The 17,263-nt window shown below is 36.9% G+C and overlaps 1 pseudogene; it reads right to left on the reverse strand.

Annotated features, from left to right (window-relative positions):
* Positions 1–9,381: 9,381 nt before the first annotated feature.
* Positions 9,382–10,308, reverse strand: LOC124976704 (KATNB1-like protein 1; annotated as a pseudogene).
* Between the last annotated feature and the right edge of the window lie 6,955 nt (positions 10,309–17,263).

A 17,263-nucleotide genomic window follows, 5' to 3' on the forward strand; every position in this document is an offset into this window, starting at 1 on the left:
TAATAGAGGGACTAATCACTCTTCTTAGCATTCTGTAAGAACCTGGGATGCCACATTCTTTGCACTAGACAGCTTAGTCCCAGCACAGATGCAGTAATAAGTCTTCAAATATTTTGGATGTTAATTTGTGCAGAAATAACAATTGCTAAAGTCAAGGTATATACAATGACATCTATCTGGGTACTCTTCAAAGCCAGTAATATTCATTAAACAATGTGATTCCAGGGAGAAGGCATGTAAAGTCAGGAAGGAGGAAAAACCAAGACAAGGTTGTGCTAAGGAGTTTGCTACTCCTATAGGTAGGTGATTGGTGCACAATCATTCAGAGTCTTCTCAGCCTTTTGAAATATGCTGTAGAAATTTGCATCTGGATTTGAAAGGGGAAGCAAGTGTTTATCCATTTAATTCTGTTCTCTATTAGTCAACTCCCTCTCCCATTTCAGGCTGCAAATGCCAGAATGTGAAGTGTGTTCCTAAGGGTGTTCCACAAGGAGTGCCAGAGATTCCCCCAGGGAAGACAATTTAGAAGGACACTAAATGGATTGAAGCAAGAGTACTATCAAATTGCTTCTGCACAAAATGTTTGGGGTCTATATGGAGGTAGCTACAGCTGCAGCAGCTGAAGTAAAAGGTATGGCTGATAGGATTTGAAATGGTGTACTGTCAAGAACTATGAAGGGTCTGAATTTTACCCTGCCTGCAAATTGAGAAATTAGTCTGTCACAGTTTCATGGCTGCTGGCAGAACACATAAGACTGCTGGGTCAGAGACAAAAGACTGGGTTTGGAAAATTCATACAACTATCTGAGTTATCCTAAGCTGTGGAAAAACTTGGAAGTTCTATAAGTCTGCATTGACCCAACCCTTCCCCTATATTATTGTCATGATTAATAACAATGCTGTATGTCATATTGCCAATCTGACCCATGCATAATACATACATTTAAGCTTATGGAGATTTAGGAAGTTGAAGATTTACACAAAGGTGATAAATCTTCAGTATCTGAGTAGCAGTAAAGAGTAAAATTTAACAATATTGCATTTTAACGATTAAGTGAACAACCTATTCTGTACAACCTATAGACTGTAAGTATTGTCAACCTAAATAGCAACAGAGAAAGTGACTCTCAAAGAAAAATGTGGATACGTAAATAAGAAAGAAAAGAGGAGAAAGAATTTGAGAATGAGCAGAAGATTGCAAACTGGAGTATATGTGCTGTGACACAACATAGGCTTATCTGGCCTAGGCAAAGAAAGACAAAGGCTTTTAAAGGCAAAATGAGAAAGGTTACACAAGTTGTTTCAAAACAATTATTCTTGGCTAAAAGGATCAATAACAAGGATGGTTTAGCCCTAGGACTGAGAGGCAGTTGCTGGGCAGATGTCCTTGCAGAAGTATTATTTGTGCAGGTTTGTGTTTTTCACAGAGTCTCTTGTGATAGTTCTTATTACTAGGCAAATCATGCATGAAAGCTGTTCCTGTGTAATCTCCCGGGCTTGGGTCTATTTTGCTAGGACTGACATAAGTGACTCCATTTTCATTCTGACAACTTTCACATTTCCTTTTGGAGTAAGTTATGGACAGAGTGATATTCATTTTTATATCACTGACACTTAGCATAATACCTGGCACTTAATAGATACTATAAAAGGTACTTGTTGAACAGATTGTTTAAATTAACAAATGAAAGACTAAGTTTACAAAATATAAAAGGACCAAAAAGAAACCTAAATAACAATATTGAAATACAGCATTCCTTGACATACTTAATAGGAATATTGCTAGTTTATTTCTACTTTAAACTTCCTGTCCATTCAGTCATCAAGCAAAAGAAAATACTTGTAAGCATGTGTATGGTAAGACTATTTTATATGTTTATGGGTAAAAGAAGATCCTTGGGTTTTTTTTTTTTTAAACATGATATCACATTCTCTGTGAAGAGCCACACATTATTTTGTAGGTAATATGGTTCAGTGGATAGCATATGAGCCCTATGATCAGACTAATTTGGATTTAATCTCAGCTCTACCACTCATTTGCAACATGACTGTTGGTAAGTTTTCCATCTAAAACTGGTCATCATAAATGGTCTCAGTAGGTTCTTTTGAGGGCTAAATGAAACAACATGTTTGAAGTTCATAAAGGAATGTCGGAATGCAATGAATGTTAGTTCCATATTAGTTTCCTCTGGCTGCCATAGCAAATTAGGACAAATTAGTTAGCTTAGAACAGAAATGTAGTTTCTCCCAATTCTGGAGGCCATAAGTTTGAAAGAAAAGTGCATTGGCAGGGCAATGAAGACTTTTGGGGGAATCCTTTCTTTCCTCTTTCAGCTTCTTGGGGCTCCAGGCATTTCCTGGCTTGTGGCAGAGCTCCATTCTCCGCCTGATCTTCACATGGTCTTCGCCTTTGTGTCTTTCCTTTGTGTGTCCCTTATAAGGACACTGATGATTGGATTTAAGGCCTACTCAGATAATCCAGAATGATCTCATCTTGAGATCCTCAGCTTTATTACGTCTTCAAGGACCCCCTTTTCTCCAATTAAGTTGCTTTTATCACATCTAAGTTTTTCAGTGTAATATTCCAGTAATCGCTTTAGGCAAACAGTAAAGCAGTTTTGCTTTTTTTTTTTTTTTTAACTTACAAATATTCAGATCAGAAGAGTCAAGAGTCTTGCCTAAGGTAATATTAGCTATCATGTATAGTGTCAGAATTTTTTAAAAAATCTACATTTCAGTTGCACAGAATTTAAGTAGTTATAATCTTTGGTTCATGGACATCCTAGCATCATTTGGCCATGCATACATTATTATTTGTTTGTTATACCTTATTATTATATTTTATTATTATTAATTTGATTTTAATAGTTGAATGACCACCCACAAACCTATTACCTAGCTGAAGAGCTAGAATCATAATAATTTACATCTATTTATGCCTTCCTTTTCAATCTCATTCTCTCAAATTCCAAAGGTTTGTTCTTTTTATTATATCATAATGTCTAATGTTTAAAAATAAGTGGTGAAAGGCTTGGCATGAAATTAGAAAAGCCCATGTTCTCATCTCAAGTCAGTCACACAGGAGGGGTGACTTTGTTCCAGTGATTGTGTTGGCCCCTTTGACCTGCCTAGAGTATTAAAGACAAAGCTTCTGCAGGCTCAGTCCACCTAATCCTGTGAAAGTCCAGTTTAGCAGCATATTTGGAATATCCTACCTGTTCCGATCATTCTAGAACTACTGTGATTAAAATACATTGCCTAAAGTATTTTCTTTAAAAATGAATAATTACCTCATTGACAAAAAGAGTAAAATATATGTTAGTCAATTTTGTGTCACTTTCACCAATTTCACTTTCACCAAATACCTGACAAGAGCAACTTAGAGAAAGTAATATTTATTTCAGCTCATGGTTCCAGAGGTTTAGTTCATGATGGGTCAAGTCCATTGCTCTAGGACCAAAGTGAGGCAGAACATCATGGTGGAAGGGCTTGGCAGAGCGAAGCTGTCCAGTTCACAATAGCCCCAAAAGGGGCAGGTGTGGGGCACAGGTTACATGTCCAGTGACTCACCTCCTCCAGCCACACCCCATCAATCTACAGTTACCACGCAGTCCATTAAAACTAGCATGAACTGATTAAGTTACAGCTCTCATATCCAATTATTTCATCTTCTGAACATTCCTGCATTAAAACAAGAGCTTTTGGGAGACATCTCATATATAAACCACAACAATATCCATACAGCATCTTTCTTTGCAAAAACCTTTGAATAATAACATATTGGTTAGAGTACTATGTTGAGAAATGACCACCGTATAGGAACAAAATAATCTTAAGAACAAGATACAGAAAATAAGATGATTCTATTATACTCGAGTCAATTTTCTAGAATTATTCAAATAAATTGAGTATTATATAGTTGTGGAATGAAGAGTCAAAAAAGAAATGCCCTTCATTCTTACTCTACTTCGAGTACAAGATTTTACATAGGAAAATTCAACATATGAGGATTTTGTTTTCTCCGAGAAATAATACTTAAGTACAAGCTACACACGTTAGTAATTAGAATGTAAACTTTGATTAATGTTTATATTTTCACATTATGTGCTACAGTTAGGATGATCATATACTTTATCCAAAATTGCTCAAACTGGGATAATTTTGTGGATGAAAGGGTAATGGTTAAGTTATGCTAGGACAACAGGTATAAACTGGCACTGTTCCTGGGAAACGGGAACATATGATCATTCTGGGTCTAGCATATTTAAGTTACCATGTCAGTATTTTCTCACATAAAGTAGAGGCAGATAATTTTAATGTGCTTAACTGGTTTCCAAAATACTTTAAAGCTACACATCACTTTATTTCAGTTAAGTCTTCAGTTAACTTCTAACTTAAATATACGGTGCCAGTATTTGAGGCAAAATTCTGTTCATTATGGTTTATTAACTAAATTTGTTAATATATAGGTTTATGGTTGGTTAAGATCAGAGCCCAGTGGTTTTTTTTTTTCCTCCACTAAAGCATTAGAAGTAGAGAAGATGAACAAATAAATGTATTATCTGGAATGAATTTATATTCAAGTAGATCAATGATCATGTAAATTATAATGTAATGAATTTTAGAATAAACTTTAAGATACAGCATATGATATTTATGTTTTACGAAATTCATTTCAATGTAATAGGAGTATGTATATAAAATGAGATTCTTAAGTTACATGACAAGGTGTGGTATAGTCTGACCCTGCACTGTCCAAATAGAAGCCACTAGCCACATGTGGCTCTTGAGAACTCAAAATGAGTCTAGTCTGAATTGAAGATGTGGTGTAAGAATAAAATATACACTATATTTCAAAGACTTAGTACAAACAAAAGGATATAAAAATCTCATTACTTTTTAATATTGACTATATGTTGAAATGATGTTTTTGCTGTGTTAGATTAAAATATATTATTAAAATCAATTTCAGCTCTTTTTGTAGTTTGGCTACTAGAATATCTAAAATTACCTGTATGGCTCAAATTATATCTCTATTGGATTGTACTGATCTAATGTGTTTCAAAATACATAAACGAAGATAGAACATAGAGCAGAATGGACATACTTGATCATGAGAGACACTACTGATCTTAACATGACCTATATTTAGCTGATTCTTTTCCCACCTACCAGTGGTATTCCTGGGTTTTCCCATGGTTCTCATGAACAAATCCTATCAGTTAGCCATGGCTTTTCCCCTGTCCTGCTCCATCACCTCTCCTGTAGGCAACACCTTGCCTGGCATCATGTCTTCTACTTCCACTGAGAAGCACCATATCTTCCTGATACAGCTACCTCTGTGACTTCAGAAGAACCCTCCAGATGCTAAAACTGCACCTCTTTGCAGATAGGGGAGAATGTTGCCCTGTGTTTTGGTATTTTGGATTTTCCTATTAGACAAAGTAGAGGTGTACTACCTATGCCCAAATATTTTTAAGAACATTTTAATTGTAGCAGTTCACTACAATGGTAAAAAATCCCTGTCTTCCACAATACTTACGTGAGTCCACAGAGGGCTAATGAGAGCAAATTCTGAGCAAGCCAGAATTAACCCTCCTTTTGTCATTTAGGTTCTGCTATTAGGCCAAGCCTGTCTGCTTACCTTTTCCCTTGTGCAGCAGTCAGAATTGGTGGGAGTGGAATTCAACTGCTGACATGTTTTTGTTGGGCTTGCACAATGTTATTGTCTGAGTGCTTGAAGGCAGAACATGCATGCTCCAGTTCACCACAGTTCCTACTAGTCCCTAACGTTATGTATCCTCCTACATCACACATCTGCTACTGGCTTGGACTCTGAGTTTGCACCTCTGTTTTACAGACTTGCTTTTCAAAGTGTGCTCTGGGATACTAATCTGCAGCATTAGTATCACTGGGAACTGGTTAGAAGTGTCCCACCCCAGACCTATTGAATCAGAATCTGCATTGCTAAAATCCTCTGATTTCTATGCACATTTGAAGTTTGAGAAACCCTACCTTATAGTATTTGTTCTCTCCCCGAAGGCTCTGTAGCCCTCATTTAATAGGGTTTGGCCCAAGTGATTTGCAGGCTTCCCAGAGGTGAATGATGTGAAAGGGAATCACTGCTTAGACTGTGACTCCTGCTACTCCATTAAAACAACATCATAACTTTCTAATATATACAAAAGCTTGGAAACACAAGGTAGCAATCCCTCCCTCATTTTGCAATGGAAAGGAGGTCATTATCGTTCTCAGTTACTTTCTTATTTTCTTACATGTCTTATTTGCGGGTAGAATATCTTCCCTTCTCTTTTTTTTTCAGTGGCACCCCCCCTCATGTTTATAATTTTCATGAAAAATTGAGTGTTGTTTTATATTTTTTAATCCAATTTGAACTATTTTCTGCTTATGAACTTGGGGAGGAGAGAGAGAGGATATCTAGATAAATAGGTCATTTGGACTTTGTTTCAACCTAAGTGGTTTGAACGTTTGAGAACTGGAAAGATACTCCTTTAAAAAGTCATTCCCATCTGTGCTGCCAGATGGGGAATGCCTTTTCAAGGCCTTGTTGCAGTCGTAGAAGAGCATCAGACATATTTGGCAAACATGGGAAAGGGGTGGGGCAGTGGGTTGTTTCCTAGTAGGGTTTGGAAGTCCTTTATTACTCACTTCACCTCCTAAGAGTATATTAAGAAAGGAAAATTAAAAATTTAAATAGTAGCTTTATGAAATGCAATTTAACAAGTATTGTGTTGGATATTCTCTCCTCTCAACCCTTTTTTACTCTGCTCTGTGTCTTGCAGGCTGACCTCTTCTGACTAAACCTCATCACTCAGGCTTCCTTCCTGTCCAGAGTCTGAGTGAGGAGGAGGTCCCTTAACAGTCAGGGATGAGATGAGAAGGAGATAGAGATTGAGGTTGGATTTGCCTTGCTCCTTTCCTGCTGAGCAGGATCCGGGAACTGAACAATGGCCACCTCACCAGTAAGGAGTGACCTCCCTGCTGTTTGGCACTGTATAAGATACCTCTGTGGATCTTTCCATTATCTTGGAAAGGGTTGGAGGGGATATAGAAAATAAAATTTTGAGACTGGAGATATAGTTCAGTTGGTAGAGTGCATGTCTTGTATGTACAAGGCCCTGGGTTCAATTCCCAGTGCCAAAAGAAAGAAAGAAAGAAAGAAAGAAAGAAAGAAAGAAAGAAAGAAAGAAAGAAAAGAAAATTTCTACCATCTCCAGTAGAACGGTGACTCAGAGGGAAATTAAGTTAGATTCAGGTAAATAAAGAAGTGTGGGTTTTGTTTTTTGGAAATTGAACTTGCCTAGCAAGTTCACACAAGAGTACATGCATAGAGACTTTTAATTCTAGTGTTTTGGTTTTGCTTTTGCAGTGTTTGTAATTGAGCCCAGGGCCTCATGCATGTTAGGCAAGCACTCTACTGCTGAGCCCATCCTCAGCCCTTTCTTCTTCCCTTTTTAAAACAGATTTATTGAGATACAATATGTAATGTACAAAGCTGCTCTCCCCACCCTTTCCAATGCAGCCATTTCCCCACCTCCCAACTACTGTCAATCTGTGAACATCCTAGCTAGCTATTGGTTCATCAGTCAGCTTGCAAGTATCCTTCTCTGTTATTGGTCCTCTGTTAGCCTGATGGAATTCAACTGCTTCACAGTAGCTACCCCGCCATCTTTTCTCTCCTGCTTTTCTCTCCCCCTGACTCACTTTCTTTCTCCTCCTCCATTTTCCACTCTCTCTAACCTGTGCCCTTTCTCTTTCCCTTTCTTTTCCTTTCATTTTCTCTCTTACCCTGCAGGGAGACACTCTGTTTGCTTAATAAACTCCCTTATGTAATTTCCCATGTCCAGCATGGTTTTCGTGGGATTCCTTATGCAATATATAGTGTAAACCACACGTATTTAGAGTACACAATCTGATCAGTTTTGACATATGTATATCCCATAAGACTATCAACACAAACAAAATGATGAACCCATCACATCACCTCCAGAAGTTTCTCCTTGTCCCTTCTCATTCCCCAGGCAATATCTAATCTGCTCTTTCATGATAGATTAGTTACGTTTCCTGAATTTTATTTTATTTTATTTTTTGTTTAGAAATATTTAGTGAATTTACTCAAATGAAAGAAATTTAAATGATACAGAAATGAAAAATATTAGAAATCTATATGCAATAAAAAGTTAATATAAATTAACCAACTCCATAAATCTTTCCAGTTAAACATTCACACAAATACATATTTACCATTTTATTTATTTAGAGATAACCACATACATACATGGCATGAACATCCTGGAAAAAAATCAGAGCTACTATTAACATTTTCAAGTTTTAAAAATACTATGGAATGGAGCTGGGGTTGTGGCTCAGTGGTAGAGCGCTTGCCTAGCATGTGTGAGGCACTGGGTTCAATTCTCAGCACCACAGAAAAATAAGTAAATGAATAAAGTTTAAAAAAAGAGAAAGCTTTAAAAAAGTACCATGGAATATGTTTCAAAAACATTCTACATGAAGTAAACTCCTGGTTTAAATATATGATTTTGTGATGCCAGAACCATGGTTAGTTTTACTTTTTTTAATTTTTGATTTGGGGGAGGATATTAGGGATTGGACCCAGGGACACTTTATCACTGAGTTACATCCCTACCCCTTTTAATTTTTTATTTTGAGACAGGGCTTTTACTAAGTTGCTGAGACTGACCTTAAACTTGTGGTCCTCTGCCTCAGTCTCCCAAGTGGCTAGCAGGCTGGGATTATAGGCATGTGCCACCATGCTCAGCTGATTTTAATATTTTTAGAACAGATGCTGGTATCATAACACATTGACTTATTAATAATTAAGGTATTTGCATATGTTGTCTCAGTATGGACAAAAAATTTTAATATTGATTATTCACTGTGATGTTTTACATTTTCAAAATCCTTTCAATGAAAGAAAATGCTGTACACATTTAAGTGTTATTTTTTATAAGCCCAATAAAAAATTAATGATTGATCTTTGTGGTTCCTAGGAATAAGTCCTGTATTTTCACATAGAATAAGTTATATTCCTATGCAGGATTTCATTATGATCCAGTAGTTCTTAAATAATATTATCAGATAACCATATAAATCCCAAATGTGAAGAGGAATAATCTCCCTAGTGCACTTTCACTTCATTGAATCGGAAGATGCTCCTTCTGGTCATTTTCCAAGTAGACTGTTAAGTTTTCATTAGTGATTTCATTATGTGGCTTTTTAAAAGAAAAAATGATTTTTATTTCTTCCACAATTTACAGTTCTCAAAAGAGACCTATTTTTGGAAATCATATAGTCCAGGATATTTTGAATAACCAAATGTTCTTTGGTAGATGAGATCTCTCAGTGCAACTACAAAAAATAAGCTTCTACATCCTTGGCTATGTTACCAGTATATTCTGGAACCAAAGAAAGATGGTTTTCCGGTTCCCACAATTCACTTAATGTTTGTTTCAAGATTTGAATATTTCCATGACTTATAATTTCTGTTTTGGATGATAGTGCTGACAGTCAGCTTTTTATTACTCCTTGAAGACAGTTTAAGCCAATTGTTACATATTTTTCAAATTTGCATCTAAGTAATGAATTTACAAGAGGTAACAAGTCTACCCAGCAGTCAACTGAGATATATTGTTTTTCTTCCTGTAAATTACCTGTGAGTACAGGTAGGCAATCTACTGCAACTCCAAGATCTTCTATCTACACTAAACTTTTAGTTCACTTATACCTCTCTTTCTCTAGAAAGTTAAAGCTATATTCAATCTTAAATTCCTGATGGACAAAACTTGAGTCATTGTTTCGTGATCATGAAAAACCTCAGAAGAAAACCCCACTGTGTTTAGATGATGGGCTTTCTGTCTGTGAAGAACCAGAATCTCTGGAACTAACCAGATATGTTCAACTGTCAAGGTGTAGTTTTTCAGGCAAGGGACCTGTACAAGTCACTTCATTTTCTTTATTTGCCATGTCACAGCTTCCACTTACCGGGGACTGGTTTTTCCTTTTCTTTTCTTTTCTTTTTCCTGTAACAAGGATTTGGAAAGGGATGATGATCTAACTTTCAGCAATAGATCACGTGACTTGATTCACCTGGACTTTTCACAGCTTGTCCAACTGTTTTATTTATGTAAGCAGTCAATTATTTTGGAGATTTTTTTAACCTCCTCCATGTTCTTATTAGTGAAATTAGAATTTTTTTCTAGGAAGATCTATGGAATGAGCTTCAATATTATTACAAAATTTCCCTTTTTTGTGGGTTTCAGATGACATCATCTCTTAAATACTGGTGCCTCACCCCAGCACCCGTGCTGGCCTACCTCGACTCACTCAGAGCCACCCAACACAACCATGTCCTGCCAGGACAGCACCCTAGTGAGCTCTCCTGAGTTTTAAATAGAATTATACAAATGTATTTTTTTCTTCCTTCAGTCTGGTTTCTTTTGTTCAGCATAATTATTCTAAATTTTATGCACACTGTGTGTATCAAAATTCACTTCTTTTTACTGAGGGGTATTCCATGGTATAGGGGTGCTACAATTAGTTTACCCATTTACCCGATGGCAGATATTTGGATTGTTTCTAGTTTTTGACAATTACAAATAAATTGTTATAATCATTGTATACAAGTAATGGACATATATCTCTTTTTTATCTTGAGTAAATACTTAGGAGTAGAACAATTAAATAACAATAGTGTATGTTTAACTGTTTAAAAATGGCTAAGCTTTTCCAGAGTGGTTGTACAATTTTATAGCACACCAGCAAGGTATGGGAGTTCTAACTCCTCCACATCCTCACCAATACCTGGTATGGTCAGTCTTCTTCATGTTGGCCATTCTGAGGGATATATAGTAATATATCACTGGACATTTCCCTAATGACAAATGGTGTTGATCATATTTTTATGTTTTTGTACATCTGTATAGCTTCTTTTGTAAAGTGTCTTCTCAAATATTCTGCTTACTTTAAAACATTATCTTCTTGTTTTTATTGAGTTTTGAGAGTTTTTTTAAAAAACATATTTTGGACTTACCAAGTCTTTGTCAGATATTTTATTTGCAAATATTTGTTCTCAGTTTGTGACTCTTTTTTCTTTTATTTATTTTTTTTCATTTTCTTTTCACCACCCTTTTCCCTGGCTTTTTTGTGGTGTTAGGAATTGAACCCAGCATCTTACACATACTAGGCAAGCACTCTACCACTGAGCTGCACCCTACGCTGCATTTTCTTGACATATGAGTTATAAAAGCTAGGAAATCTCCCTTATTGTTTAAGGGAGTTTAGGGCCTAAATTTATGTTTATTTATAATAAAATGTGGATGTAGCTTATATGTTCAACAGAAGGTGAAGAGTTAAAGAATCAAACATCAGATGGGATATTACACAAGTTATACAAAAAGGAGAAAAAGAAAGCAGTCCCTGACATCTGAGAGCTGACCTGGTACTATTGGCTAGGCCTTATCATTCCACTGTTAAAACATAAACAATTTCACAAAACAGGACTGTCAGACAAAGCCACTCAGTGACTGGGATGGATCAAGGCAAAAATAAGACCACTTTGGACATGAACCTTGTCCAAGTCACAAAAGTGATCAGCATTGCCTGATCCTGGCAAATGTAGGTGATTGCTTGAACTTCATTACCAACCATAGCTTTAACTGTGATTCATTCTTCTTTCAGAGAGATAAGATTTATTATGATACCCAATCTTTTTATTATCCTTGCTTCCTGATAGCATCCAATCTCCAGAGCAAAGCTGTACTTAGTAAAACCCTCTCCCAAATCATCTAATAGAGGTTCAAATCCATCCTTTTAATATGGTTACCATGAGAAACCATGTGTATCTCATTGCATGTTTAGTGGAATCAGCTTGCTTGACTACTTGTTTGTTCCAGTGGTCTTTGGCTGGGCATGATTGACAAAAGAATGAGGTAGGTCTTCATGTGCTGATATGGATTTCAAGATATTTCATTTAATAATAGAAATAAGAATTAGAGAGTATGTATAGTGGATTACATTTATGTAATAAATACATATCCATTTTCTTGCATATAACTAGAATATTACTAGGAGGACATGTAGCAATTTGTTAGAGAATTACTTTTGGAGAGGGAACTGGATGACAGAAAACAGAATTGAGATCAAATTTACCTTTTGTCATATATACTTTTAAGCAAAAGAGTGAGTGAAATTTAAAGAATCTTTTCAATTTACAATCATATAAAATTCTGTATACATATGTATTTTAAAGATTAGAAGGAAAATATTACCAGTAATATTTCTAAAGCTTGGGATTATAGATAATTTTTTCAAAATCTTTGCCTTCTGCTCCCCCCAAAATAATTTACAATAAGTGAGAATAGCTCTTACATTAAAATCACACAAATGCATGCAGTTATTTTTTTAATTCAATAGTCATACTGACAGGCTGTGAAGAGAAACCAGAGGTGACCTGTTTAGGGCAGAAGTTTCTAAGGAGGACAGGTCAGTGCCTAGAGGGAACTTCCCTGTGGCCCAAGAAACCACTGCCCAAAGTGAGACAGCAGTAGCGAAGTGCTGTCGGAGCCCTATCTGTTCTGGCTCACATTTGCTCAGTAGTGACAACAGCCCTCAGGATTATACAGATCATTTTTTGTTGTGGAGACCCTTGAGGAGAAGGAGTAGCAGCTCCAGGAAGAAATCCTTCTTTTTATTCTTTTAATCTTTCTTTTTATACTTAATGCCAGGAAAAAAAAAATGCCAAGTGAGTAAAAGAATCAGGAAACAGAAAGCACTAGTCTTGTGGACTTAATTCCTCATCGTATAATTTGATTGTTGCTTGGGGTAGCACTCTAAATAAGTTTCTTAAAACCTCTAAGTCTCAGTTTCTTTAGTGTTTAAAATGAGAGATTTGTACTTGATTGATGATAAGCAATCCAAGGTTTACAAATGAAGTGACTTGTCAATTGATGTCTGTATATTCATTGTCTTCCCTCCTACCTCACTTTTCTGTAGCTGTACTTGCTTGCATATGGTTGCATCTAAGTTTCATGAGCCAAGGTTTGCCTGTTGTCAAAATGTGCCTGATTATCTACAGAAGCACACATGGTAACATCTGGTCTCTGCTTATCTTCTACACATGCTTGGCATCCACTGAGAGGTCCAGCCTCCCTTCCTGCCCTTGGCCAGCAGCCCAGGAAAGACCCTGTGAGTCATTCTTCATTTCCTTCCAAAGGGTCTCTGTAGGTCTAATGACTCTTTGTTCCCACATCTATGTTGCTTTGGGGCATAAAGAAACAATCCAGCCTCCCCTGACACCGTGGATCGCAGGGAAGCTCAACAAACTTATCTCAGGATCAATAGGCTAGGCACTACACAAAAGATTCTGTCCTCTCCAATGCCCTCAGAAGGGTTGGTAACCAACCTAGGTTCTCCATGAGAAAAGAGACCACAGAACACTTTGCTCCCATATCCCTGAAGTCTATTTGCCTTGGGATTCTATTGTCTCCCACCCTCTTTCCATTTCTTGGCCTTGGAAGAGAGATTGCTGGGCTCCTTTCTCAGATTCTACTTGCATCTAGAACTCTTCACTTTCAACTTTCTTTTCTTCCCCATTCCTGGGATAACCTTTCTCCTTACTCATCCCTCTAATCTCTTGATTCTTTTGCAACAGAGCAATACAGTGTAGTGGACAAGTACCCAGACTCTGACCAGACCAAAACTACTTATCTCTTGCCTCTACTACTTGTGAGCTACGAGGCCTTAGGAAAGTTATATAATCACTTGTGCCCCAGTTTTATTATATGTAAAATAGGGTTAATGGGTAGGTACAATAGTAACCATCTGCATTAATTTTCTGTTACCTGCTATCACAAACTTAATGGTTTAAAACCACACAAATCTATAACCAAACAGTTCTGTAAGTCAAAAGTCCTGAGCTATGTTCTTTCCGGAGGCTCTGGGAGAGAATCTTTTTTGTGTGTTTTTCTTTTTCTTTTTCTTTTTTCTTTTTTTTTTTTTTTTTTGCCTTTCCCAGATCCTGGTAGCTATCCATGTTCCTTGCCTTGTGACCCTTTCTCCATCTCCAAAGCCAGTAGCAGGACATCTTCAAAGAGTGCTCATGCACACTCTGCTTCCATCATCAGTCATCACAAATCTTCTCTCTCTCTCTCTCTCTCTTTCTCTTTCTTTCTTCTCTGCCTTACAAAGTTTCGTGTAAGTAGCTTAGACCTAGTCTGGATAGTCCATGCTAATTTCCCATCGTGAACACCTTGACTTAATCACTTCTGCGAAGTCTCTTTTGCTATGTAAGGTAATCTATCCACAGATTTGGGGAATTAGGGGATGGACATCTTTGGGGGACCTTTACTCTGTCTACCATACCATCTAATAGGATTATTGTGAGAAATTAAATAAGAATATTCATGTAAAATGCTTTGTTTGGTACAATATTATGATTAAGCCTAGGCCCAGGCTTTTGAAATTCATATGCCAAAATTATTTGTGTTCTGTTGTGTTATTTATTTTTCTTTGGCCCAATGCGTGCCTTGAGTTCTTTCTGCTATACAAATAAAGAGAAAGGCTATGGCATATGAAGAAATGTGAAGTTAAAAACATCCATTAAATTGCAAAGATTTACTCCCACTACATCTGTAAGCCTTTTCATTTTTCCTGACATGGCCCACAAGTACAGATGTTTACTCATCAGTGAGCTAAATGGCCTCCAAAGTTCATTCCCACTCTAACATACTTCTTCAACACTAAAGTCTTAAAATCTACACCCTCTTTTCTGAGTGATTAGGGGCTTGTCTGGGATCCCCTCCTGGTTTTTATTTCCACTCTGCTTTCCTCTCTTCTTCTTCCTTACAAAAATCCCTGAGGAGTCATTAGTGGCAGGGGGGAGACCATGTAGCCAGGTTGGGCACAGTTGGGACTGGTATCCCTAGAAGGGGAGCCCCACCCCACAGAAGAGGGCAAAGAGTTTCTGGTACTTTATTAGCAATTGAGAATCATGAGCATTTCCAGGTGACAGTGGAGAGGCTGGAATGTGAAATTGAGGAAATCTTGCTTGGTTCATCTGAGTAGAACCATCTGGTCTTTCACAATCCTCAATATCTGTGCTAGCCTGACTGTGCTGGGGCAAGGCTGCAACCTATCAACTCTGAAAATGACAAGAAGTGGGCAGCATTTAGTTCCTTAAGGCCGGGAAAGAAATTCTTTTAAAATGCTGGGAAAAATGTAAGCATGTATTCCCCAAAGTGGGGTCAGAAAGTCCCCAGGGGGGAGCTGTATCTCATTTTGTGAAATGATCTCTAGAAATTCAAAGTGCGGATCTTGTGGGAACCAAAGGATTGCTCTAAGGATTAGAATGAACACTAAAAGAAAGGAAGTAATGGTCTTAGGAAAAAGAAACAAGCCATGAATTTTAAATTATGAGCAGCTGTGATATCTGGACCTGACATCTGGTTAGAAGACACCAAGAAGCTCTGATATATATCATTGATCAATAATTGGAAGAATCACCAGTTATTGAGTTACTGCTATGTTCAGGATTTGGCATTTGGTACTTCTTTATTTTATCCTTAATTCTCAAAATATTCTGAACAATAATTTCTTATTATCTTATTATTTATGCACTCTCTCGTCTTTAACTTTATCATTAATATTGGAAAGAACATATCTATCTATAATATTGCTGGGGAAAATGGATTAAAAATATATGTCAACATGCTTGTATTTAACCGGAGTCTCATTTATATTTCTTAAATGATTGTTGAATCAGGCAGAAAAGATAAGGATATAAATGATGTTTTTATTGATTATTTCATTTGACAATTGTTTAGGGTACCTATTATATTCCAGGCCCCAAACAATTAAAATATAACCCTAACCCTAGCACCAAAAATTATATCAAAGTATTATAACTGAATATACTGAACACTATATTACCAGTATTATAAGTTCAAGCAGGAGCTGAAAATTCAACTCTTATATACCTTTTGAAGAAAATTAAATTTTATGTTAAAAGTGAAGGGGAGCCATTGGAAGACTGTGTTAAAGGTTTACTCTGTCCAGATGTATGGTTTAGAAAGATTATTTAGGTGATAGTGCGATGGGGTGGGGACACATTACTTAATGCAGGGAGCATTAGGACACTGAAAGGAGGCTGTGTTGAGTAGTGGTTTAAAGTAAGAACTGGGCTGGGGTCGTGGCTCAGTGGTAGAGCACTTGCCTGGCATGTGTGAGGCACTGGGTTTGATCTTCAGCACCACATTATAAATAAATAAATAAAAGATAGGTATTGTGACCATCTCTAACTAAAAATATTTTTCATAAATAAACAAATAAATAAATAAAGTCAGAACTAGGGAGACAACCCAGGTTTGGCTTTGCCATTTTCTGGCAGTATTATCATGGATGATTTACTTAACCTTTTTGCATCCCAGTTTTCTTAACCATGGAATGAGAATAAAAATAGTACCTACCTCACAGGATTGATGTGACAATTTTAAGTGTTATTAGTAATACAACAAACAATAAAATGCCTGCCTTATAATGAGACCAAATAAATGTTACCTTCGTCTTCTCGTTGTTAAAATATTAGTGCAAAATACAAACGATGAGGTCCTTGGCTAAGGCAGTGGCAGTGGGGTTGGAGAAATGTGGAAGGTATCAAGCAAGCAGAATCGAAAGAACTGAGTAACAGAGTATATTAAGGTGAGTTTAAAAGGAATGGAGGCTCAGGGGAGCTCTTTCATTTCACTGGATGAGTAAAGGAGTCTGGATTCAAAGTTCTGGTTTATATTTCCCCTGTTGTTCTTTTTGAGTAAGTCTATCATCTTGCATGTCCTTGTCTTTGTGTACTGGATTTAAATCTATCTACAAACACAGTAGTACACAAAATATAGATAAACTTAAGTTTTTTGGGCCTTCACTTTGGGTGGCAGAAACACATTTCAGTTACTAGAGTTTACCCTTCTCTTTTCCATAATTGCACATATCTGTGTTCTGCAAGTGCCAGGATGAGAGGTTGGGGCTGCACACTAAATCCTTGATGCCATCTGGCCAAGTCGGCATCCTCTAAGGCTACCATCACCTTTAAGCTCACTCCTAAAACCTTTTCCATGTGCAACACCTTCTCTTGGACACATCACAACCAATCATTCTGCTGCTTAGTCAGGTTCTACCACAAAATGCTGGAAACTCTAAGAATGTGAGGGTCTGTTTCAGTCCATTTTCTGTAAAG

Source organism: Sciurus carolinensis, chromosome 1, assembly GCF_902686445.1.
Source record: "Sciurus carolinensis chromosome 1, mSciCar1.2, whole genome shotgun sequence".
NCBI lineage: Eukaryota > Metazoa > Chordata > Mammalia > Rodentia > Sciuridae > Sciurus > Sciurus carolinensis.